This window comes from Musca domestica, unplaced genomic scaffold, assembly GCF_030504385.1.
Source record: "Musca domestica strain aabys unplaced genomic scaffold, Musca_domestica.polishedcontigs.V.1.1 42, whole genome shotgun sequence".
Lineage (NCBI taxonomy): Eukaryota > Metazoa > Arthropoda > Insecta > Diptera > Muscidae > Musca > Musca domestica.
Window position 1 is genome coordinate 3,496,732 of NW_026712329.1, and position 7,826 is coordinate 3,504,557.

The following is a 7,826-nucleotide window of genomic DNA, read 5'->3' on the forward strand; positions in this document are numbered from 1 at the left end:
GCTATATTAGAGACTATACGACAAAATGGACCTGCACAGACAATTTTTTGTTATAGGCTGTAGTACCCAATAAGAACTCCAAAGGCCAAATTTGAAACAATTCCGGTGAATAATGCGTATAAAATCATCAAAATACCAAATATCTGGAGGTACCGTTATATGGGGGCTATACAAAGACGTGGATCTGCAAAGAAAATGTTCTGTCTTAGGCTGTAGTATCCATTACAAACTTCAAATACCAAATTTGAAATAATTCCAGTGAATAATGCGTATAAAATCATCAAAATACCAAATATCTGGAGGTACCGTTATATGGGGGCTACACCTAAACGTGGACCTACGTGGCTTATTTTCAATACCAAATGTCCAGCATACATAATATACATCTGAGTAAAATTTTATCAATGTACTTCATTTGGTTCGGAAGCTAGAGTGATTTCCACAGACGAACAGACGGACGGACATCGCTAAATCGACATAGAATTTTATGCTGATCAAGAATATATATACTTTGTGGGGTCCAAAATGTATATTTCGTGGTGTTACAAACAAAAGGACAAACTTAATATACCCTCCATACTATGGTGGAGGGTATAAAAACAGTTAAAAAATTTAGTTAAAATAATGAAAACACCAAATATAAGGGTCTAAGCTATTTGAATAGGCAAGTTTTGTCATAGGCAATTACAATATTCCAATACAAAATTTGAAAAAAATCCGGTGAATAATGTCGCAATATCATCAAAATACCGAATAAAGGGTACCGTTATATGGGGGATATGCGAAGACCTGTACCTGCATTGACAATTTTCTGCCACAGATTGTAGAACCCGTTTTGAATTGCGAATACGAAATTTGAAACAATTCCTGTATTTAATATCGTTAAAATCATCAAACCGAACATTGGAAGGTACCGCTACTTGATGGCTATGCGAATACCTGGACATGTATATGCAATAGGCTGTATTAGCCATTACGAACCTCATATACGAACTTTAAAACATTTACGGTCTATCTCTATCTCTAAAATCATAAAAATATCGAATATTAGGAGGTACTGTTATATGGGGGCCATACAAAGACGTGGGCCTGCATGGAGGAGGAAGGTAAATTAAGTTTGTCATTCCGCTTGTAACATCTTGAAATATAAATTTTAGATCCCACAAAATACGTATATTCTTGATCAGCACAAAATTCTATGTCGCTTTAGCTATGTCCGTCCGTCTTAAGGTTTAAGGTTTTTCGGGTTTTTGTCGTGATTTTAATCAGAAATTGCTGTACATTTGAAAGAAACATCCTTTCATAGAACTGTCAACATGAGTCTATGTTTTAGTATAGTCCTAATATAACTATAATATAACTGTAACACAAATCATCAAAATACTGAATATCTGGAGGATTCAGTATTTTGATGATTTGTGTCACACATTTCACCGGAAATGTTTCAAATTTGGAATTTGAAGTTTCTAGTGGGTACGAAATCTTGTGAGAGAAAAGGATGCAGTTATTAAACGTCAAGATTCAATGGGACTTAATTTTAAAGGATGATGTGAATGAATATAAATGCCGTGTCCTACAAAATCAAGTGCAGGAACTCAAGTCCGATTTGGCGGTGCCTGAAGAAAGAGCGCATGCAGTAAGTACTCAAGCACACCTCACCGTAACGTCTTTGGAGGAGAAAGTGAAACTACTTTCGGAGGGCTTGACTTCTTCGGAGGAGGCCCGTAGAATAGCTGTAACAGAGTGTAAATATCAGCAAAGACAAAAAAGTTTTAAAAGAAGACACCATTATTGACGTTAAAGAAATTGGGGAAGAAAAAGAATCAAGTGCCGAAGACTTGAAAGGACAGAAGCCATGACAGAAGCCAAGGATGAACTGTTTGTCAGCGAGATGAAGACGAAGAAGGATGCGAATCTGCGTCGCTGGAATATTAGGATGCTGAAGGAATATTAAGATGATGAAGATGGCTCGTGGAAGTGGTGCAACGAGAAAAAGACAGGCCGGAGTGACAGGAGATTATGAACGCTGGAACAATGAACTGTCTAAGGTCTATTAGATCTCGCTGCCAGAGAAGGACGAGATATTTGGCCACAGTAAGAGGACGATATAAAAAGGGGATCCAGCCTGAAAATTTAAGCCGGCAGATGAAAGAGGTGGGCCCATTAAAGAGAGACCGGCTAGAAAGATGGATAAGCTTCCTTAAATATTCGTCGTAGGCCCCATAATCAGAATAAAATTCAAAGTCAGATTAACGATGTCCGTCTTTTTGTCTGTCTGTTGAATTATTTGACGTTTAGCTTCAAAATTTGGCACAACAATTTGTATTATGACTAGAATGGTTAGTATTGAAAATGAGACATATCGGTCCACGTTAAACGTTTAAAAAGGTTCCACGCGATGTTCGGTAGTTTGATGATTTTTGCCATATATTTTTAAGGATTTGTCCAAAATTGGTATTTGTAGGTCATAATGGATTCTAGCTCAGGTGGCGAAACATTGTATGTACACGGTGAGATAAAAAAAACTGCAACAAAGTCAAACGCCATAGTTTTTACTTTTTTTTAATTTTATTGAATAAGAGCAAAAATGTCGGAAATAGCATCAAATATTGGAATAAGTTTAGATTTGTTTGAATTGGTCACCTTTGGCACGTTCAAACGGCCAATGAAACCGTCACAAGCTTCCGGAATGTTGCTCTGCGGTATTTTGGCCCATTCCCGGCGAAGCGCTTGCTTGAGGTGATCGACACTTTGGTATTTTTTAGTGCCAACTGTGCGCTGGAAATGAAGCAAGGAATCTAATTTTGTAACCATTCTTGGGTGGCGCGTGATGTGTGCGATGGTGCTGAGTCCTGTTGGAATGCCCAAGGTCTGCGGCCAAAATGTTTGCGTGCCCAAGGCTTTCATTTGGCATTTATTTTGATGTAACGGTCGATTAATACGAGCGGACACAATCACCATGGCCGGCGCTTTAGTTCTGGTGGCCAATCGAAGGTGCACATTTTCAGTTGACCTCTTTGGCAAGTAAACACGATCATTTTGTTTGTTTACAAAGCGCTAGGCAACGAATGTTTTCTCATCGGAGAAACCCGAACTCGGCAGTTCACCACTTTCGGCCAAGCGAAGCAACTCTTTAGCTCTTTTTAATCTATTTTCTTTCTGTTGCGGTGTAAGTTCTTGCACTTTTTGAAATTTCAATAGCTTTACCCCGAGTTCATTTTTCAATATTTGCCGAATGGAATATTGCGATATGTTCAGCTCACGAGCCCTTTTTCGACCACTGCGACCCGGGTTTCGATCAAGTCGCTTCTTTATTTTTCGACAATTTCTTCTGACGTTACAGTTTCTTTCCGTCCACTTCCTTGACGTCGGGCTACGCTACCAGTATCACGGTAACGAGTGATGGCACTTGTGGTTTTGCAGCCAAATATAAAGAAGTTACACTATCGGTCTTGAATTCCATCACGAATAACTTTTTTTCTGAAAAATTCTCACCAAAATGCTTTTGTACGCTTGTAAACAATATAAAGAGCTGTCACTGGAATAATTTTAACAGCAGTTTTTTCATCTCACCCTGTATAACGATACCCACCGATACTCAATATTCTAGTCACATTTACCAACGAAATTGTTTCAAACTTGGTATTTAAGAAGATTTGGTAGATGGCAATCCTTGAAGTATAAAATTGTTTATAGAGGTTCCCGTTTTGGTGTGGTCCCTATATAAAGGCCTCACTCACTTTACGGTTTTTTTTTTTTTGAAAATTTAAGCATCCAAACTGTCTTACTGTTATTTGTTGTTTTGAGTGGAACACGTTCGAATTCAGATACTCTTACTTTAAATGTTTTCTTTACCCAATGGGAGGGTAATGTTTTTACTTGTTATATTAAGAGAGATTAGCGGGGCTATATAGTGTTTTTCGTAGCTACTGTGGTATTTTTTTTTTGGTTGGACTACGAGATGTAACCTGGACTACAAACTGATAGGCATGGGAAGCATGTTTGTTCGCAATTATGTGTGTTATGACCCTCCCCCATAAGATTTATGGCGGGTGAGGTGCATTGGCATGTGTACTTTAGATCTCTCTCTCTCTTTTACACTTAGTTCTAAGTTAGGTTAAATCATACTATAAGTAATTTTTAAGAACCACTCTACAAGGAAAGACGCGTTGTCATTATAGATCCCAGTTTACATATATAGGCAACGGAAGTAGAACCTATTTTCTTTGTTTGACATTGAGTCTTGAACTCACAATCTATAGACGATCCCACTATTTGCCCACTTTTGCCATTACTTGGTAATGAGGAAATTAAATTCTTTTGTAATTTTTGAAGGAATAGTGTATTATCTGTAATCTACTTGTAATGGTTCGGTTGGTATACATTGCCTTTTAAGGGAATATTCGGCTCATGCAGCCATTCAAAATATTCATTAACTTCTAGAGCAATTGTTGTGGAGTAGGCAATCCGACTGACCATATCATTTTACCCTAGTTGGTATTTTAAAGGTACATACATAGATATTTAGGCCTCTTTAAACCCCCATTCTTAATATACATTTTCTTTGGTATGGCATTTCATTCTCATTCCCTTTCACTTTAGGTTATGAATAAACTTTTCACAATGATTGATGGCACTGCACAAGCATTACGAAAAACGAAATGTTTCACATGGAAATTTCCATATCCCTGCCCTGCCGTCAATATTAACATTGATTTTGTCCCTCGTTTATTTAAACAAAAGTCCTTTTTCTGTATCACTATTGTGGTCATCATGGTCATGAATCATGATGAAATGAATGTGACCACATATCCTTGTACGGGTGGGCATTGATGTTGGCACATCATTATTTATGTGTTTCACAGATACGATACGGCAGTCATTCAAATCCAACGGAGAGAAGGTACTGCAGACATTATGAGTTTGTCACCCGGACACCGGGCGTTGAATTAATTAATGTGAATGTCACCTGACATTTACATCCTAACTACAGGAGGCGTTCGAAACAGACGCACACGAATATATTTATACACCTGATTATATCCTGTAACGGTGTTGTTGTAGACTTATAAATATACCCACAAGTATTTTGGGAAAAACTTTGATAAAGCAAATAGGTGATGCAGAACATGTTTACGTTTACATACAGGAATAATATTTTATACGAGGAGGGATCAGATTCATTGAAACATTCCAGTTATGAACTTTGACAGGATTTTCTCTTGATATAAAGTGGAGGTAATTTTAGCTATGTAAGACTCACAACAGGTTTTTAATTTAAAGCAGATCTGTAAAGAGCCTTCTAGCCTAAGATAACCTGAAAGATGCTGTGTAAAAAGTCTTCTTCTTTATCCATAAAACGTCTTCTATTTATAGAACAGGAGACTATTTCAAAAGTGAACCGATATGACCCATTTTATGTTTGAGTAATTTAAAAATCTGTATCAAATTTCAAAGTTCTATAATTAGTATCGAGAAATATATCTCAAATTATAAGGGTCCCTTTCTATATGGCCAAAATTATATAAGGACCTTAAAACAATTTGGCCGAAGAACTAAGAACTCCTACCTGACATTTTCACAACCCAGACTACCTATTGCATAGTAAAATTATAATAAAATTGGTGAAAGCTCTAAATTTTTCAGAAATAATAAAAGTCAGTCATGTTTTATTATAAAAGTTAAGTACACAAATTTCTTTTCTTCAGAGACCCACAAAGAAATTGGATCTAGAATAATACTTAATTTGACACTTTCCCCAAAAAATGAAGTATAAAGGGAGATTTTGACTCGGATTGGATACGTTTTGAACTAAGAGTAAACAAGTCAAAAAGTAGTAAGTTCGGCCGGGCCGAACTTTGAATACCCTCCACCATTTGCAACGAATTTGGAAATTTTCAGAAAATAAAATCATTACAACATTCTGTTAAAATTTTAATATTGAGGTGTATACGATGTAGGCCTACATAGGCATTGTTTGTCATAAGCTATTACAATATTCAAATTCGTAACTTGAAATAAACGGTGAATAATGTTGCTAAAATCATCAAAATATCGTATATAGGGAGGTACCGTTATATCAGAGCTGTACGAAAGCCTGGACCTGCATAGACAATTTTCTGTCACAGGCTGTAGCATTCAATACGAACTTCAAATACCACACCTCAAACAATTTCGGTGGGTATTGCACCTAAAATCGTCAAAATACCGAATATAGGGATGTACTGATATATGGGCCCTATACGAAGACCTGAACCAGCATAGATAATTTTCTGTCTTAGGTTGTAGTATCCATTACGAACTTCAAATACCAAATTTGAAACAATTCCGGTGAATAATGTCGCTAAATTCATTAAAATACCGAATATCGGGAGGTACCGTTATATGGAGGCTATATGAAGACGTGGACTTGCACAGACAATTTTCTGTCTTAGGGTGTAGTATCCATTTCGAACTTTAAATACCAAATTTGAAACAATTCCGGTGAATAATGTCGTTAAAATCATTAAAATACCGAAAATCGGGAGGTACCGTTATATGGGGGCTATATGAAAACGTGGACCTACATGGCCCATTTACGAACTTAATACTAAACATGTGTGCAAAATTTTAGCCATCTATCTCAATTCATTCGAAAGATAGCGTGATTACAACAGACAGACGGACAGACAGACGGACAGACAGACAGACAGACAGACAGACAGACAGACAGACGGACATTGCTAAATCGTCTTAGAATTTTACGCTGATCAAGAATACATATACTTTGTTGGGTCTGACATGAGTATTTCGAGGAGTTACAAACGGAATGACAAAGTTAATATACCCTCCATAGAATGGTGGAGGGTATAAAAAGCCGAGACATAATTTTCACTTCTAGTACATACAATTTGAATGTAATTTATATATTTTTTTTCTTATGGCGCCTTTCGCCTGAAATGGAATTGTCTGTTACTTTCATACCTTAACTTGAAAAAGTCTGAGAAAAGTGGAACAAAACAAGTAAAAAAGCTGTAAGTTCGGCCGGGCCGAACTTTGAATACCCTCCACCATTTGGAATGAATTTGGCAATTCTCAAAAACAAAAAAATCCATTAAAAATTCAGTTAAAATGTTAAAAATATCGAATGCTGTTACTATACGACGACATGGATCTGCATAGGTAACTTTTGTCATAAGCCATTACAATATTCACATGCGACACTTAAAAAAAAATCGGGGAATAATGTAGCTAAAATCATCAAAATACCGAATATCGGATACCATTACGAACTTCAAATACCAAATTTGAAACAATTCTGGTGAATAACCTCGCTAGGATCATCAAAATACCGAATATCGGGAACTACCGTTGTATGGGGGCTATACGTGGACCTGCACAGACACTTTTCTGTCATAGGCTGTAGTGTTCATTACGAACTTCAAATACTAAATTTGAAATAGTTCCGGTAAATAATGTCAATAAAATTATCAAAATACCGAATATCGGGGCGTACCGTTATATAGGGGCTATACGAAGACGTGGACCTACATGGCTCATTTTCTGCTATATGTAGAATGCGTTACGAACTTCAAATACCAAAATTGAAACAATTCCGGTAAATAATGTCGGTAAAATCATCAAAATACCGAATTTCGGGGGGTACCGTTATGGTCCATTTTCTGACCTAAGCCGTAGTATCTATTACGAACTTTAAATACCAATTTCGAAACAATTCCGGTAAATAATGTCGCTAAAACCATAAAAATACCCCATATCGGGAGGTACCGTTATATGGGGGCTATACCAAATGTCCTGCAGACATAATACACATTTGAGTAAAGTTT